The sequence below is a fragment of the Patiria miniata genome, unplaced genomic scaffold (genome assembly GCF_015706575.1).
Source record: "Patiria miniata isolate m_02_andy unplaced genomic scaffold, ASM1570657v1 HiC_scaffold_11, whole genome shotgun sequence".
Classification (NCBI taxonomy): Eukaryota; Metazoa; Echinodermata; class Asteroidea; order Valvatida; family Asterinidae; genus Patiria; species Patiria miniata.
The window spans coordinates 4,971,586-4,991,209 of NW_024037049.1; the positions used below are offsets into that span (position 1 = coordinate 4,971,586).

At 40.7% G+C, this 19,624-nt stretch overlaps 1 long non-coding RNA gene across 1 annotated transcript; it reads left to right on the forward strand.

Moving 5' to 3' along the window:
• The first annotated feature begins 379 nt into the window (after positions 1-379).
• Positions 380-3,964, forward strand: LOC119742713. The gene is made up of 3 exons (XR_005272896.1): positions 380-539; positions 888-1,537; positions 2,330-3,964. It is a non-coding gene; the product is annotated as an uncharacterized LOC119742713 (long non-coding RNA).
• Positions 3,965-19,624: the final 15,660 nt, after the last annotated feature.

Sequence of the window (19,624 nt, forward strand, 5' to 3'; positions counted from 1 at the left end):
CTGCATGTTCATGTCGGGAAATGAAAATACATGTTATTCATGTTACATGTATTTGGCTTCTTTATGTTGCTTCCTATCTTCAAGGATACATGAAGCCTTTCACCACCAAAATGAGCTGGTAATTGGTATGACCTCCTGGCAGACCACTGTCTCATTCTTGGGTCTAACCAAACCCTTTGGTTTGGAGAGATCTTCCCATGCCCTTGTCTAGCTATTTTTGGTACCAAGAATGTCACTTTCACTAGCTTTAGAGACAAATCAATTAGGGTTTGGAGGTTGTTGGGACCTGGAAGAAATCTTGCTGGTCAGCAGATTCACCTAGGACTCCCTGAAAAACTAGCCAATCAAAAAGTTTATATTCAAATTATTTTACGGGGAAGGAGTGATCAATTTAATATGTAGCCAATCGGCAAATGGATGGAAGTGTCCATCACCCAACCAAAGTGGGTATTTAAGGTCCCGCATCAGGGCCAAAAGACCAGTCTGCACCCACATCCAGCAGGCCACTGAAGCCAAGCCAATGTCGTAGCCATAGAGGGGTGAGATCTTGTCTTTAGTTATTTTGAGTTGTAATTTTGAGACTTAGTTTCTAGTTGGGAGATATTTGTGTTCTGTAGTTGTAATATTGATTGAAGTTCATTCTTATATCCGGTGGTTCATGGTTTTAATCATTTGTTTGTATTTCTGTGCACGAAGTTATCTGAAGGTTGAGCCATTATTGTGAGAATAATTGTTGCACTTTTATTGACTCGAACCATGCTTGAACTTAGAAATTTACAATAATAGGTTCGGCAGTCAACTTAAATTGATAATGTGAATTGAACATGTATCATTGATAATATTATGGAATCATTTGTTCAAGCATTATGTCATTCTTTTGTATATAGCTTCCAGCTACACAACTGGAGTTGAAGTTGATGTACATGATCTGCATGTAGCTGTACAGGCTGTTCTTTAACTTTATCCAGGTTAGCTCTTGATTCGTTGTGTTCTTGATCCACAATTAAATCCCAGATATTGAGTACTGTATTTTTGGAAACAATGTTTACTCAATTCCAATTGATAAGTCAAGACAGTGTATTTATTTGATACTGTTTTCCAAGCTGTGCTGTAGCTAATGCACTATGTTATTCTGATCTTATGGCACAGTCAATGTTTTGCTACTGGTAGGCTGTTCCACAGACGGACTACTTCCGTTATCGTAAACAGAGGCCCCCATATACTCCACACACAGCGCCCGTTATTACTGCACATTCCTATGGGCACACACAACTTCCAGCGAGTTCGTGTCCGTGGTACACACTTCAACGCTAAAACAAATCGGGCTAAATATGATCGGAACACTTCGGGTAAAGATTTGCGCGTTCTGATTGGCCGGGTGGCTTAGAAACGTCATCATCGGAAAAGAGTATGCTTCCAGCTTGCTTCGGGTCCATTCGCGTACAAAATCGACCACGGGTTGCAACTTTTGCGATCAAAAACATTTTTTCTCGTTCATAAAGCGATCCATAATCAACGTGAATCACCAAGCGACAAGGTATGTATACAAAAGTAGACATTAAACAATCCTACCATACTGACAAAAAATCCGTAAGGCCTACCATTTGTCGCAAAAATGTACTTTTAGGAGGGCATGTTGAGCAGGAATCCGAGACTTCGCTCGCGTGCAATGTCCACACTGACGACCAAGTTCCACGCAGTGTGTAGGGCCGGGACGTACGGCGGTGGTATGCACACTGCATACGCAATGATCTCGTAATTCCCGTGAAACAAGCAGTGATGCAGCGTTAGAAAACCTGCGTTTTACGTCAATCTGTGCAAAAGTGTGTGCCAATTTTGTAACTGATGTTGAATTTATTAACATTCAAAGACAATACGTGATATCAGATACACCAATTAAAGATATTTAGTTGTTAATTTAAAGCAAAACCGTTCCCATTTTACGAGAGAAAACAACAGCTAAAGCGAGCGTGTCACCATTGTGGGCGATACATGTACAATTTAACTGAACAGGGGTTGTAAATTTTGTGACGTTTATCTGGAGTGTTTTGCGCTTAAATAATGCATTTTAACATGGCAATAATCCAATTAATAAATATTTAAGGTAATTATTTTTCTTCTGGCATCTTATATTTTTTTATAATCATGATCATTTCTTCCGCCTCCCTTTTTACAAATATTTTATCATTATGGACATCCCTATGTGAGGAATGGAACATGATTTTACTACATGTACTGTATTGTGGGTTTTTAAAAAAGTAGATTTTTGTAACAAATTAAGGCAAATAATTTGTTGAGTAATATTATTCTTTGTCAATTATTTTTGCAGCTTTTCTGTGGTCCTCGTCTTGTGACAGTGTTCCAGTATGGATACCACCAGTGAGCCTGAAGATGAAAAAGTCACCAAACAAGGAGGGTTGTGGACAACGGCAGAAAGAGTTGAGGAGGAGACAAAGAAACTGCATCACCAGAATGCATCAGACGAAGACATTCGAAGGGCAATGTATAGCCAACTGAATTTTCACCAAAAAATACTTGCCTCCAAAACCCCACGTCGGGAATGTCTCCAACTAGGAACGACAGACGGCGGAAAAAGAAGAGACTTTACAGGAAACGAAATGAAAAACCACCTCATTGAAGTCCTTCAACATAATAATCTCATCCTAACATCCGACCCAGAGGAACTGTCGGCACAAAACGAGGCCAGTGCTACCAGGACGTCGCAGATTGAGTACTTCCCCGAAGAAGAGAGAGATACATCATTCTTGTCCCAAAAAAATAAACTGATCAAAAAAATAGAAGCAGAGCGAGTAAAGAGAGCTGTAATGAATTCCAAGAAGTATCTTGACCGCCTTCTCCATGAGCCAAAGCTATTAGTAGGAAAGACTGTGGAGCACAAACTGTGTGAGACGGCAGCCGATACACCTCAGTGGTACACTGGCACAATATCTGCAATAACAAAAACACCAAAAGACCCAGCCAAGACTGTATTTTCCATCAAATACAGAAACGAAGATGTGGAGTAGGAGTTCCCATTACTGATGGACCTGAAAAGAAATGAACTCATTCTGTTGGAAGCACTTTAAAATTGTCACGGTACATGTTTATGCTCTCTGTCTGTGTGTGGATGCGCTTCCTGTCCATTTGTTTGCCGCCCTCGATCCACACCTCTCCAAAATAGTATTGGCTTGGTAATTAACATAATTAACATATATATAGTGATTGATTATGTCAATTAAATTATTGATGCAAGTCCCAATCTTGGCAATTGACAGATTTGATTAAATCAGTATCTCTTATCAATCTATTTTTCAACAATAATTGGGGAAAAATAAGGTTCCCTTAACAATCAACATTTTTGCATAAATTATGCAAATTAGGGGATTTCAATATAAACTAATTATCTGTAGTTAAGCAGGTTTGATTATTACAATGTCTTGCATCATTTAATTAAAGTATTTGTCAAGATAAATTGGAGAAAAATGAGTTTTCCCTTGAAAATTGACCGTTTTTGCATAAATTATTAATTTATTATGCAAATGAGGTAATTAAAATATAAATTAATTATCTGTCCTTGTACAGATATTAATAACTGTTGTTTGTACCAACTTTGGGCCATCCAGGATAGAGTTGAGCAAAGATATATAATCAAAAGTATTGTCGGTGCCAAATTAGAAATAAAGAAAAACAAAGGATAACCTTTGACCTGGCGATGAATTTTTACCCTGTTTTCAATTATCAAAACCGACTGTAGCTTCGCAATGCAAAATCCGATTTGAAAAAAATAAACAGATTTCTTCTAGTCTATAACCACTCTTTCAATTGACACTGATTTCAAATCGATGTGAGCTTTAAAAAAAGGGTTGAAACTGCCTACTACTGGTACTTTAAACACCTTGAATTGAGGACAAGGACAAATCTCTGTCTAGCCAAAACACTGTTATGTAACCTGTCACATTCTATTGAGCACCAGCTGATGTACTGTTTATAGTGTTTTGGTTACCAATACTATGACCTTTGAACTGTGTGTTGTGGTCTATTGTACACTGACTGTAGTACGTAGTATTTTAAACCAATGTCTTGCATTATTTCTTAATGTACAGGGGTCCGTCTGTCATGGACCGATTGTGTCCATTAACCGTCTGTAGAGTCCGTTAGACTCTAGGTCCATCGAATAAAAGTTCATCAGAGAGACATCGCAGAACTGTGTCGTTGTCCGTTAGTTGTTGTATCTCGATCTCGAACCCTGCGTTCTAAAGAACGCTAAAACTGTATCCGCTGCGAGGATAATACGACATTCATGATCGGTATGCACGAGTCACCTGCTTGGCAAATTGGCCCTCATGCTGCTCAAAATGTCAGCATAACGTCCATTGAGCAGTGGACCTCGGCATGATGTCTTGAAGAAATTCTCAGAAGATGATATTGCATCAAGTGCATGAAATGTTTAAGAAATTAGCACCTCTGTAAAATCCCTCACATTCCGATTTCTTGTATAATTACAGACGCTTTTCATTTATAACAAGGGACAAGGCTGTTAGCAAGTGCCAAAAGTTGGAGCAGGAGTGGAGTCGACTGACCCAGAAGACTTGGGGCATTCCAAGAGAGGTAAGAGGTGAAGTATTGGGACATCAGTATAATGAATGTTCAATGGCTTGTCCAAGGCACCAAAGATCGTTTTTGTGGCTCCATTATTGCAATTGTAAATGCGGTTAAGAAAGCTTCAAGGAAGATAATCGAGGTTGGAAAGAATGCAAGAATCAGCAAAATTGGAAATGTTGAAGTTCTACCCAATATACCATTGGGAAAAAAATTGATTATGTCATCAGACCAGAAGTTAGAATGAAAAGACCTCATTTCCTTTTAATATTCCTAGAAAATCAACCCTGAGAGATTTTAGTTGAAGTGCTCACACAATTTGTTTTTAAACGCCACAGTGACGTAACACTGACCAAAACAGTTGTGGTTCATTTACACAACAGACAGACCCCATTGTTGATTTCATCCATTCTAAGTCTAACATCATTTGTGTGAATCCATTGTATGGTATTACTTGAGTGTTCCTTTTTTTAATAGGACATTCTTCATAATAAGTGTTCAACATTCTTGCTGGGAAAAAAACCCTTCCTGCTTGGTATATTTCAGAAATGCTCTCAAGGACACATCTGCAGCTTCTGCTGTCAGGAGAAGTTGCAGTGTTGCCATCTAGGAGACCTAAAGCTGGGGACAACACTGCTGCTATCTGGCAACAACTCCACAAAGGAGTCCCTCATGTTCAAATTCATGAATCTGCACATGATACACCCGAACACCGGGAGAAATTCATATTTCCTGTCATTGAGGAAACAGCTGCAGCAACCTTTCAGAATGCCAGGGAAAAGTGTGCTGCCGAGGGAGATGTTGTCCTTGGTGAGTAAGCTGGAGAAATTGTTCTTATAAATTTTTTTTAAAAAGGTCCGCTCCAAAGATAACGGCAAAGGTAAGATAAACTTTCAAGTTCCGAAAAAGAAAAAGGGTAAAACAGGAAATAACAAACAAGAGCATAACAATGAATCAAGTTCCAACAAATCAGTGGATCCAGTATGGATAAGAATATATTTCCAAAATAATACATATGAAACAAAGTATTCATAAAAATGCATCTTGTATTATCCTTGTATTATTTGATTGAAAACGTCTCAAACATTTTGTTGGAAAGTCTAGGTAAGTTTTATATTTCGTTTGACCTACATCGTGAATCCTCTGGATATAATTCTATCCTGCTGACTAAAGACACACAATATTAGGATTGATGCACCTTTGTTTTTCTCAACCGTTCTGCGGCTGTTTAGCTGTAGCGGTTGCTGCCGGTCAAAATCAACTCATAATCGCGTAGGCTCAGCTTAGAGCATCCCCAATCAGCAAACCTCGAGCAGGAGTGCCCTTTAGGTACAACTACGAAAGACAAGGAGTATGCCACGCTCAAAGCGCCAAGCGCAGCCCCCAGCAAGACTGCAAGATGGTTATGGGGACATCCTGCTGCCGAAAACAGCCAGAGCGAGCCGTCGGACAACCAGCGAGGGCTATGCCGGTGGATGTGACCACTAGCACTACACAGAACATGACAGAGGATGCCACCGGGCAAGCAGGCAGTCACACCGGGTTGGGGTGAGACCGGACATAGTAACCTAAACACAGCAAGGCCAGCAACGGTGGATATGACTGGGGTCGGTACCGCCGACCACCAAGCAGACACCCCACCCATCGTTCCATTTCAATAAAAGAAAAGATTTGGAACAGTACATACGTTAACTTTGCATTACTCTGTTCTGACACTGTATCTGCGGCGGCCACATTTGCGAAGGCAGAAGACGGTGGGGTGCTTAATGACTACTGTGATTGAAGCTGTGATTTTCACTGTAACCCTTCCTGGCCTGAAATAACCACTGGACTTTTCTCTTATCAAGGTACTAGATAGACCTGCGCTGGGTTAAGGAACAGCAAATATGTCTGCGGGCGGTGTGTTTACCGAAAATAAACCATAATCCCACGCTTTCGTTGAAACATTTCAGTACGAACTCCCCGTGTGAAGATTACGCGCGCGCGTGCGCACACCTAGCACGCTGCTGCCACAGCAGCAAGCGGCAGCAAACGGCATGCGCGTGTACGTCTTCACGCGGGGAGTTTGTACTGAAAATGTTTTTAAAAGAAGCGTAGAACTTGCCGATTATTTTCGGTAAACACGCCGCCCACGGACATATTTGCCGTTCCTAAACCCAGCGCAGGTACAATTCTGGACACAAGGAATATGTAAGCGAAATTTCAGTTTCCTCTGTCAGGTAAAAATATGCAAAAAAAATGTGTTATAATTTTTTTCGCTATGGTGGTAGAATTTATACCCTGGACGTCAGTCGTAATGCAATGACTACAGAACATCTAGCAAACAGCACCCTCCACACACCACCATCAAACTCACCAGTAAGCGACGATACGAAACCCCAGATGGACCAAGAAACGCAATACGCCCACCAATGGAGCAAAGACGAGATAGAAAAAATAAGAGCACATAAAAAATATCACCAAGAAATGCTAACATTTCTTGGTGAGTTAGAAGAACAACGTCCTAGCGTAGATTTATTAATACCAAAAAACCCAAAAGGGGATATTCGCTCTCTATTAGACACGAACAAACAATGTCTAAGCTTACTCGTCCAACCTGGGCTAGGACACCACTGGAGGAATATTCACCTGAGGGAATACTGCAACAAGAAGAAGAACAACTAGAGGTCTATGTCTGTTTGCAACAGAACATAGGGCTTTTCCGCATTACGATTTTTTTTAATCAATAATATGCCCTGAATATGTATGAACATAAAATCTGTCAAAATTAGCCGGAAATCGGCTAAAACGGTCACTGTGGACAGGATTTGACCTCGGCAATACGATGTGTGTGCGTGTGTACAAGGTTTTTGCTTGGACAAAGAGTGATCTAAATAAGTTACTGGCAAAGAGTCGAAAATGCACTTTGAAAATGGAATTTTTTTTTTTAATTTTTGATGAAATCATCGTGACGTCACTTCGGACTTTGCATACTAGTACGATTATCTACCTACCCACCAAGTTTCATGACAATTGGACCTTTCCTTATATGAGTTTTGAAAAATCGCATTTTGATGACGTCATAATGACGTCACACATTTTTCAAGTTTTGTGCGAATACCCATTACCTAACAGACCAAATGCAAAAAAGAATTTTGCATTTTGCATGTTGCATTCCGGAGATATGGCTAAAAGGTCCAACAAATCAAATATTCATATAAAATCTCAGGATGACGTTATCATGACGTCACCTCATTTCTAATCTATAACACATCCTGGTATAGCAACATACCAAGTTTCAACCCAATGGGACTTACATTTCTGTAGATACATGTATTAATGCCAAAAGTGCTATAATACGTCCCAGTCTATGCGCATGCATGAACATAAAATCTGTCAAAGTTAGCCGAAAATCGGCTAAAACGGTCACTGTGGACAGGATTTAACCTCAGCAGCACGTGCGCTGCAGGCTGACTGACATACGATGTATGTGCCTATGTACAACGTACGTGCATGTACATACTATGTACACATTGTGGACGTACGTGCATGTTTTAAAGCAGAGGTATTGTCCACCTGAAGTTTTAAGCGTGCGCAGGGCATGTCCGAGTTTGCTTATTGCCTCGAAGCTTTGGAATGTTTTAGACCTACCCTTAAATCGACAATTAAAGTAAAAACAAATATAAAAACTGCCATGGTTGATTTTTCAGGAATTTTCAAAGGAAAAAGGGTCTTTTCATTATAACTTCCGGTCTGATGACGTCATACGCCTAAAACTTCTCACACGTCTTAAGGGGGTCAAGGTCATCCTATACACCAATATTTAGGCGATTCTGACAAACTTCGCCACAGACATCTATTCAAAACACATTTTTGTAAATTTTCAACCTGTCGCTAGAGGGCGCTCGAAGATTGCATGACGTCATCGGTAGATGATTTGAAGAATACTATTGGCCAATAGACTAACACCGTTAAAAGCAAGTTCATATCTATTACCATTTTTAAATAATAAGCCACTTCCGGTTTTGGCCTTGTTCGACCGGAAGCAAGGGTCACGTGATTTCACGCACACTGAATGAAATAAAGACCTCAACCTACTCTACCACTTGCCGGCAACAGAATGCTGCGGACGCGTATGGTTGATTTCTTATGCATTTTTAAATATTAAAAGTGTCACAATTTAATTGCCTATCAATCAACACAGGATGACGTCATCATGACGTCATCATTACACAATGTTGTTTGAATTAGGGTCTTTGCTTGGACAAAGAGTGGTGTAAATGAAGTACTGGCAAAGAGTCGAAACTGTCCTTTGAAAAGCGACAATTTTTTTTAAATTTCTGTGTACAAAGTCAATGGGAAAAATTTACTATTCAAAAATCTATAATAAAATAGTCGATGACGTCACCTTGACGTCAATCTTCGGGACACATCTTTGCTATAGGGACTATGCTTATGCAAACTTTGAATGATGTCTGACAAAGATTAATGCCAAAAGTGGCACTGAGAAAAAACGTGCACAAAGTCTATGGGGTTTTGGCGACAAAAAGAAGAAGGAAAAAAAAAAAAAATGAGAACAAAAACAAAGGCTTTTCCGCACTATGCGGAAAAGCCAATGAAACAATACGCGAAAAAACAACATCTGGCCATTGGAATAGGATGGATACATGAAGGACAGCAGGTACGCCAACAGACTAGTGGAGGGACAAGAAGAGTCACCAATTCCAAAGATGCTACAGTCAGTGGTATCTCTGAAGAAGCAACAACGCTGTCTTTCCCCAAGGGGGAGTCCAACAGAGGAATGATGCTAGAAGATGTAGAGGTTTGCAATTTCAGTTTGATACAACTAGTTGCATCCAACTCAAACAGTAGGAGAAGCATATGAGAAAGAAAATCAAGTCAATCAAACAACCAAAAGTAATTCTCTTAAACTGTGTTATGTTGAAGTCAACTTCTATTTCAAACTCTTTTGACTGCATTCTGTGTGATAGCAAAACAGCAAACACCGCCTGAAAAAATAATAATAATAATAGGCCTAATTGGTGACAAACACTTACTTCATTCTGAGACTTAATCGATTACACTTAAAGTGTACATTTTTGTTTCAATTTCTAGGAGTGGGACCAAGATGAACTATCCAGGTTTTGTGGAACCCCTCAAAATCTCAAGGCAAATGCCAACAAAACACACTACTGTCTGGTTGTTTTGATGTTATGGTTGTCTGGTTGTTTTGATGTTTCATGTTATGATGTATGATGTGAGAACAGTGTTGAGACACATGCTGGAGTAAACCCAGGGAATAATCTTGCTATATCCCAGGTGTACACAAGTTTCAATGTGTTGATGGCATGAGCCTTTTATAAACTATAGGAGAGATGATGTTTGAGAGTTTACATTTGAAGAGCACTACTACTAGCAGTATTTCTTACTTTTCATTCATGACCATGTCATATTATTTTTTTACTTTGTTTTAGAGTTAATCCAGTCGGCCTGGAATATGTCTCCACAGGTGAAGAGATTCATGGTCGTGTGAGGGCTCCTCCTATCCGGGGGCACTGATGATGACGAGCCATCATTTACAAGGAGTGGCCTCCATAAAGTTCTGAACACTCCGAAGGGGGCAGAGGAGACATCCCTATATATTATAACCGAGACGAGACTGAAGGACTTGGCAGTTGAGGCCAGCTCCCACTGTCAGTCCTGCCAACTGCCAAATGACATCACCATCCACCACTCAGGGACATCGGCGCATATTACATGGGTTGGTGTTTTCTTTTCTTTTATAGCAGAATTACACTAAGACTTTTTAAAGATTGGATGAACTTCCCTGCTCCCCAAGTCATATCCAGTTATTTACAGTTCTCGTTGTACCAAATACAAAATCCTGTAATTGAAGTGCACTCACAACATTTGACATTACATTGGTCAAAAAAGTTGTGTTTTATTTACACGTGGGTAAACACAGTCAGACCCATTGTGGATTTCATCCATTCTTAGTCCAACATCATTTGTATGAATCCATTGTATGGTTTAATTGAGTCCTTTTTTTTTACAAGGACATTCTTCATAATGAGTGCCAAACATTCTTGCTAAAAAAACCTTCCTGCTTGGTATATTTCAGAAGTGCTCTCAAGGCCACAGCAAACATCTTTTTTTATACAACACCTGAATAAATCCCCGTCATCTGATTGGTGGATCGTTGATCACATGTCTTGAATTATTCGTACCAATGCACGGCGCAACGATGGGCTGATAAAAACCAAAGCTTGTAACATTCTTTTCGGAAACGGCGGTAATTTTGAATAAGAACATTGATTATGTACCCAACTGACATTGTCCAAGGGATACACTTAAAGCGGTGTGGTTTTGTTACCTGCCATCTCATGTATGTAATAATAAAACGCAAGAATGTACATGTACATGTAATACACAGTGTTAAATGTACACACTTTATCTAAATGCTATGTTTTCACAGGTGACAGAGTGGTTGCACTTTCAACATTCAGAAAGCTGTGGAATAGGATGTGTCCTTTCATCGTTTGCTGCAAACCTATGACTGATGTATGCTAGCATTGCCAACAAAACAACAACCTCCTATTCAGGTCAGCAAATCTTCCAGATGCAGAGATGCAGGAGCGCTGCAGAATACAGCAAGCTCATCTGGAGAATGTTGGTCATGAGAGAATCTTCTACAGGGACCTTGTTCAGGATGCAAGGGTGGCTGCAGAGCAGATTGAGGTTACTCAACTTGGGCCCAACACTCCTTGCACCAACGCCATAGACATGCACTATTCATTTGACTATGCCCAACAAGTACACTTTCCATCAGACCCTATCCAGCCTGGCCCAGTGTATTTTTTGACACCAAGAAAGTTGGGCATTTTTGGTGTCCATTGTGAGGGCGTTACCAAACAGGTGAACTATTTAGTTGACGAATCCGTACTCATCTCCAAAGGAAGCAACGCCATGATCAGCTACTTAGACAATTTCTTCAGGACCTATGGCTTAGGGGAGACTAAAGCCCATCTTCACTGTGACAACTGCAGCGGCCAAAACAAGAATCGGTATGTCCTTTGGTACATGCTTTGGCGTTGCATGAGTGGTCTCCATCGATCTATTGAGATGCATTTCATGGTGGTTGGACACACAAACTTTGCCCCTGATTGGTGCTTCGGCCTCTTCAAGCAGCGCTACCGCCGAACAGCTGTCTCCTGCCTTGATGATGTTGTTAGTGTAGTCACTGGAAGTACACAAACAGGAATCAACATCCCCCAGCTTGTAGGTGATGAAGCTGGTAACATCTTCGTTCCACAGTTTGATTGGCAGACATTCTTGTCCCCATTCTTCAAGCCACTTCAAGGGATCAAGAGTTTTCAGCATTTTCGGTAATCTTATTTATTTTGTGGTTTTCTTTATTCGACTGTTTCCGCAGTACAAAAACCTAAAATAATTAACTGCATTATTTCTAACCTTTCTGTTCCCCTTTGTATTTATGTTTTATTTAAAGTTTTACATCTGATGAACCTGGCGTCGTGTTTGCAAGAAAGTACCTAGAGGATAAAGAGACAAGCTTCCAGCTCCTAAAGACCCATGCCAGACGCCCTACTGCTGACCTTCCTGAGCCCCAGACTCCTCCTGGGCTTGATGCAAGCCGCCAGTGGTACCTCTATGACAAGATCCGTGACTTCTGCAGCGACGCCACCAAGGATGTTGTCTGTCCCTTACCAACAGTTCCGAAGCCATAGTCATCATCTTCCAGTCTCCTCTCCACCCAGTCTCCCCTCCTACACAGCAACAGCAGTCCATCATGAAGACAGACAGTGTTGACTGTCTGACAAAAACAACCGGTTCTTTTCAGAACCACCCACATCTTCAAAAAAGAGATTTAACAGCAAAGTCGCACAATATAAAAGAAGATCCCCAAAATCCCCCAGGAGTTTTATCAGCAAAAACAGTGAATTTTATACCAAAAACTCCATTTTCCACCCAAAAGTCAGACAGTGGTTTTGTCTTTTACTTGACTATAATGACATTGTAATAGTGATATCTAATGGTGAATGATTTGATGATAAAACCTCTGCAAAACATGGAATTAATGTTTTTTTACCAAAAACCTTGTATTTTAACCCAAAAATTATATTTCTTTTTCTTGGGTAGTTTGCCTGAGCATAACGGTACTTACACTATAGAAAATACAACTGAGACTTGCAAGATAACTTTTTTTTCTCTTTCCAACTGCCCCATGTGTATTCTCTAAGTCTTTATATTTTGACTAAAAAGATTGATTTTAAGACAATTATGCAAATGAGTAAAAATTAATGATGAAGGGCCCCAAAATGATAAAAAAATCAGGAAATCTATTCCAGGGTAACATTTAACATTGTGTAAAATTTTCAGAGTGATAGTCAAACAGGAACCCTGCTGTAGATTTATACTTAATGTAGTGTGTCATTTATATAGGTTCAGCAAGTCTTCTGCAACCACATGGGGTGCTACTCCTGGCAGGAAGCAGAGCGAAGCTATCCAGAAGCTGCCAACCGACTCAAGGCTGCAGTAGTACTGCTGGAAACTCAAGAAACGGCATGAGGTATGCAGCGTTGTTCTGACAACTGATGTTCTTAACATCACAAACGATATCATCAAGTCCAAGTTCCCTATTATAACCCTTCAGTCAAAAGCTGACTTTATCTATTTGCTTGGCGAAGGCTGGCACTGGAGAGTTTTTATTCCATGGGAGATTTTGCCTTCGTTATGTTCTCTGGTACTATCACATTTTGGATGAAGGATAGGAGACCACTAGCCCAGGTTGGACTCCGTTGTGTACACCCAACGAAGTCCAGGGTACGAATCTCTCCTGCCATAGCGAAAAGAAAAAAACCCACATTTTTTGCATATTATTACCTGATGGAGGAAGCCGACATTTCGCTTACATATTCCTTGTGTCCTGAATTGTGCACCCATAAAAAATATCACCAAGGAATGCTAACATTTCTTGGTGAGTTAGAAGAACAAGGTCCTAGCGTAGATTTATTAATACCAAAAAACCCAAATGGGGATATTCGCTCGCTATTAGACACGAACAAACAATGTCTAAGCTTACTCGTCCAACCTGGGCTAGGACACCACTGGAGGAATATTCACCTGAGGGAATACTGCAACAAGAAGAAGAACAATGAAACAATATGCGAAAAATCAACATCTGGCCATTGGAATAGGATGGATACATGAAGGACAGCAGGTACACCAACAACTCTTCTTGGAGGGACAAGAAGAGTCACCAATTCAAAAGATGCTACAGTCAGTGGTATCTCTGAAGAAGCAACAAGGCTGTCTTTCCCCAAGGGGGAGTCCAACAGAGGAATGATGCTAGAAGATGTAGAGGTTTGCAATTTCAGTTTGATAAAATGAAACCAACTCAAACGGTAGAAGCGTACGAGAAAGGAAAGTCAAGTGGCATTTTGAGATATTACTTGTCCAAGTACGATGAAAAGCCAATCAACCTCTACAATAAAACAGAGATCATAGCAAGGCACAGCAATCTTTCGTGCCTGCAGCCAAAAATTAACACAATCTTCGAAGAAAAAAAATGCTGACATCCCATTCACAACAAGAAGCACAACAGTCTACATGTACTTCATATAAGGAACCTAATGAAGGGATAAATATGGCAGCCCGGAGTTGTCCAGGAAACAAGAGGGCCAACCCCTTTTTCAATACAAGAAGTTGCATTGTTTACCTTGGCCTGACAGATGAAGAGGTTCTTTGGTTTGTCTCGCATTAGCATTTTGTGTTTGTTTTCTGTGCACAATCCCAAATTTATGGAAGTGTAGATAGGACATGGTTAAAAATAAATCTAATTCGTACGTACGAATTACCAAACACTGTACGTCGTGCGAATTAGTATTTCGTACGTACGGTTTAGTAATTCGTACGTACGGTTTAGTAATTCGTACGTACGAATTAGTATTTCGTACGTACGGTTAAGTAATTCGTACGTACGAATTAGTTTTATTTTTAACCATGTCCTATCTACACTTCCATACAAATTGGCGTACGATGTGATTACAATATTAACATCAACATTGTGCCAGAAAATGTGGCAAATGCACAAAGCCACTTTTTCTTCTTAAAAAACACATGTCTGACGAAAACTAAAATGCATGGTGGCGGCCAAACTGCATTCCAATAACTAACATGTAGTGGCTACATGTACATGTATGATTACGCCCTTTCCAAATAACCACAAAAAACCTCGTATGTTGGCCTGTTACAAAAAGTTTGCAAAGAAAAGGAACGTCAGTGGGGATAAAGCACCAGTCACTATCAGAGCACAGATGGCCAGCTACCTGGACTGCATTAAAGACCGTGATCCTGCAATTGCAAGCGGGGCCCCACACTTTTGGACTAATCATGATACCCTGAGCTTCACCAATTGGAGGTCAGAGTATTGAGCGTCCCTACAACCAGTGGGCCTGTAGAGTTTTATTATTGGCTTTTCTGCAGTTGCGTAAAAGCCTTTTTGGGCACGTATACAAATGGTTATTTTTTCAAGTATAAAAATTGTCTGCACAGTTTCTTGTATAAATCTGTTTGGAAAGTTGCTACAGTAACACATCTACATGTATATTATAGATCGTATCGAATCCCCCCATGTTGGCATAGCAACAGCGCGGCGACGTACACACCGCCATGTTGTAGGGCGTGCAAGCTAGTCTAGCTAGCTAGTCGTATGGTCGTACGTACGTACGTGTAGTGTACCGTACCGCACGTTGTACGTTTCATCGCCGTTCAAGGTTCAAGGTTCAAGGTTCATTTATTGTTGTTGTTGGACCACGGACCACGGTCCGTGGCCGGACTGCAGAACAATGGGCGACTTCCCAAGGACAAAGTCCAGTTATTTTCTTCACATTGATGACGAAAAGTATCCAGATGTAAGACAGCGATATGTGAACAAGATCAGCGAAATTGATGGACTAGATCCTTACACCATCGCGGCGAAAGAATGGTCGCAAGATGTTGATGCATTTCCCATGATCAATCGGGGAGACATTGTTATGTACCTTGTGAAGTAGATTGCATGGATCAAGATTCGTGTCTTTGACATGAATGGAGACGAGGGTTTCGTACAAATTGCCGGTTTTGCAAAGAAATCTCCTCCACCCAACCAATCGGACATGCCCACAACCCCGGCCTCTGCATCCCAACTATGTCTGGATGGACGATGAAACTTTCACTTTCAACTGAAGTCATCAGGCCACCAAAGCCACCCTCCCCGTACATCCAGGCGAAGAAAGCTGGGAAGGAGGAGGAGAATGGGCCGTGTACGGAAAAAGCGGAAGAAAAGAAATAATAAAGTTTGAAAATTTATCAGAATGATGTTAATGGTTACATTTGGTGACCAATTTCATATAAGTGATACAAAAATTTGTACTCCATATTTTATAAACATTTCTTAAATGTTTGCTCTCAACATATCTTTTTCTTCTTAATCAGCTGTGCTTTGAGAAAAAGATTAAATACGAAATGTAAAAAATGTGAAATTGCCAGCTTTAATATACCATTTGGGTAATAAGTTCAGAGAGGTTTATGAATTCTCGTTGCTTTTGTGTAATATTAAGAACTTGTATGGCAAAGAGAGGAAACTTATTGCAAATTTTTTACATAGACCCACTCAAGGGTGGATCCAGATACATATGTCAGGTTTTTTTTGTTGGGGGGGGGGGCTGAAGTCATTGTGTCTTTGTATTAAAAAAGAATTTCCTTTGAACACCCCCATCCACTCTTGGACCAACTTGCTTTGAAATTTTCTTGACCACAGAATTTTCAATAGGCTCCTTGACAACCCCCCCTCCCAAACCTAAAGAAAACAAACAAAAACTCAGCATACACTTGAAGAAAGTGCACATGCAAGTATTGTCACATTGCACTGTACCAACTGCTTGTCAACCTTTTGTCATCCAATCCCTGTCAGCTTGGCAAACAGCTTGGTCAACACTGTGGGTGAATGGATCGTGGTCAAATTAGGAGAGCTGACTCAGCAATTGGAGAATGCAGAGGCACTTTTGGATACTGAACGGCTTGATGGACTTAGACAGGTTTTATCACATAAGCCCAATTTAGTCAATCCGCCTCCATTACCTATTTTAAAAATGTATATCAATGACGAAGACAAGAGCGAGGCGGATCAACCCAACACAGTAAAAACGGCTGTTGAACCACAAGAAATTTATTACGAAATTCAAGAAAATTATAAAAGGCAGCAGCGAGGTAATGACAGAGTTATCCCTAGCGTAATGTGCTATTGCAGAAAGCTCTAGGCTTTATAGGGCTCGAGGGAGCCCACATTAAAGGTCATTCTTTTTCGCACTGGGCTGCATCTTCTGCGTCGCATATGGGGGTGGCTAATACTGATATTCAGTCAATGAGATGCTGGTGTTCTGATACATTTTTATCTACGCCCGTCACTTAGGAGAGCTGACTCAGCAATTGGAGAATGCAGAGGCACTTTTGGATACTGAACGGCTTGATGGACTTAGACAGGTTTTATCACATAAGCCTGATTTAGTCAATCCGCCTCCATTACCTATTTTAAAAATGTATATCAATGACGAAGACGAGAGGGAGGCAGATCAACCCAACACAGTAACAACGGCTGTTGATCCACAAGAAATTTATTATGAAATTAAAGAAAATTATAAAAGGCAGCAGCGAGGTAATGATAGGGTTATCCCTAGCGTAATGTGCTATTGCAGAAAGCTCTAGGCTTTATAGGGCTCGAGGGAGCCCACATTAAAGGTCATTCTTTTGCGGGAGACGCTACCTGGGCGCCTGCCGAGTACGGTCATGATTAATATAACGCATGACGTGTGCTTCATGAATAATAAAATTGAATGCACTGTGTGTATGTACTACATGCACATTTGTATGTACTACCGCGCAAAATGCTGCTGCAGCTAGTTGTATGAATAATGTCGTCTGATACGGACGAATTTTGCCCTTGGGCAAGTATCGGCGACAAGAAAGGCAGCTTTGGTCGAAATAGTGTTGTTACCAAGCCATTTTCATACTCTTACGGCTGATAATTTGTCTGGGTGGGTAAATACATGTTCTGCCGCCGAAGAAGTTCGGAAGATTTTTGAATCTACCAAATCAATTCGCTTTACAGTATCGGCGACAAGAAAGGCAGCTTTGGTCGAAATAGTGTTGTTACCAAGCCATTTCCATCCTCTTACGGCTGATAATTTATCTGGGTGGGTAAATACATGTTCTGCCACCGAAGAAGTTCGAAAGATATTTGAATCTACCAAATCAATTCACTTTATAGTATTGGCGACAAGAAAGGCAGCTTTGGTCGAAATAGTGTTGTTACCAAGCCATTTTCATCCTCTTACGACTGACAATTTGTCTAGGAGGGTGAATACATGTTCTGCCGCTGAAGAAGTTCGGAAGATTTTTGAATCTACCAAATCAATTCACTTCATCGGTGACAAAATGCAGCTTTGGTCGAAATAATGTTGTTACCGGAAGTTCCGGGTCCACAATCCCGCCCACAACCACTCAACCCAGAGGCGAAAGAAGTGACAAACCCCAACCTAATGCAGTCAAGTTGGGTACATTTGAGAAAAAAATAGAAGTATACAATCATGGACCCCGATGTGGAGTACAGGCGGGCGCAAGTTGGGTACATTACATTTTTGAAAGAAACAAACGAGTATAAAATCATGGGCACATGTCGAGTACAGGTGGGCGCAAGATGGGTACATTTGAGAAAAAATAGAAGTATACAATCATGGGCGCATGTGGAGTACAGGCTATGGCCACATGTACGGCTATGGTGACATGTATTGATAGAGGGATGGGTATAATCAGTATCATTTTCGGATGATAATTATTCCAAATGTTACGAAAGTGAGAATAATGTGTTGCTTCATAAACTTTGCCTTGCCGTTCAGACAGTGAGAGTGCCCCAAGTGATGATGATAAGAAGTATCTGGTGTTTGAAGGCAATCTCCTAGCTCTATTCCAGACTTGCCAAAAGTGTGCTGACCCATCCAAAAAGAAAGTCTGTCGGTCGTGGGGTGGGACCCTTGTGGAGGTTCACCAGATAATGTTGAGTCCGAGTATGCGGACATACAAGGAAGTGGTGGAGCCAGCCAATGGTCAGAAAGTGCCCAGCAGGCAATTTGATGCTGTCCGCTGCACTGCTATAGTACTACTATTTTGACCGTGCATCAAGAAGGTACTACAAGCTCTAGCAAATGTTAAAAGTGCCGCCTACAGTTACCAGGCCTTCTTCACCTATCAACGAAGGTATTGTTACCACTGTTGGTTTTGTTGATATCAATCATCAATCACCCTTGGTTTGAGGCAGTTTGCCTCAATCCAACCACACTGCAGACAGCATACCTCCAGTACAGGCAGCAGTATGGAGCTAGGGCATTGCAAGGAGATGATGCAAGGGTTGGAATTTCTTTATTTTTCTTAGTCTAATAAAGAACGAGCCAACAAATTTCAGCATCCTTCACCTCATTAGAGACTACATTTCAATTGTCTTTTCTGAAAAGAAATTAGTCAATGCATTCCATGTTTTGATTAGGACTCAAGTGCCAATGGTTGCCGAAACAATTTGGGAAATGTTGTGAATTGTATAAGCCTGTGGGATATTTCCATTTTTCAGTTTATATATTGAGCTCAAAGTAAACATCACTAATCTTTATGCTTGCATGTGTTTAAAACCCAACACTGACTTCCAAGCTGTACAGTTTCACTCATGGTCAAATGTAAGATTTTCTCCCTTTTTCTAATCTGCTTATGCATGTTCTTGTAGGAAGTTTGGCCATGTGGTATATCAGCAAGCCGTTGGACGGTGCTGGGGATATCTCGGGAAAGATAACAGAGTGCAATTGTCATCTTGTGTTATGCGGACATTTCCCTAAGGCTGGGGCCTTTCTCACTGAGGCCTGGCTTCGTCAAGGATTTCTACGGTACTTGTGATTCTTTGTTCATTGGCTAAGAGTTAATTAAAGCAAGTGCGAATTAAGAAACG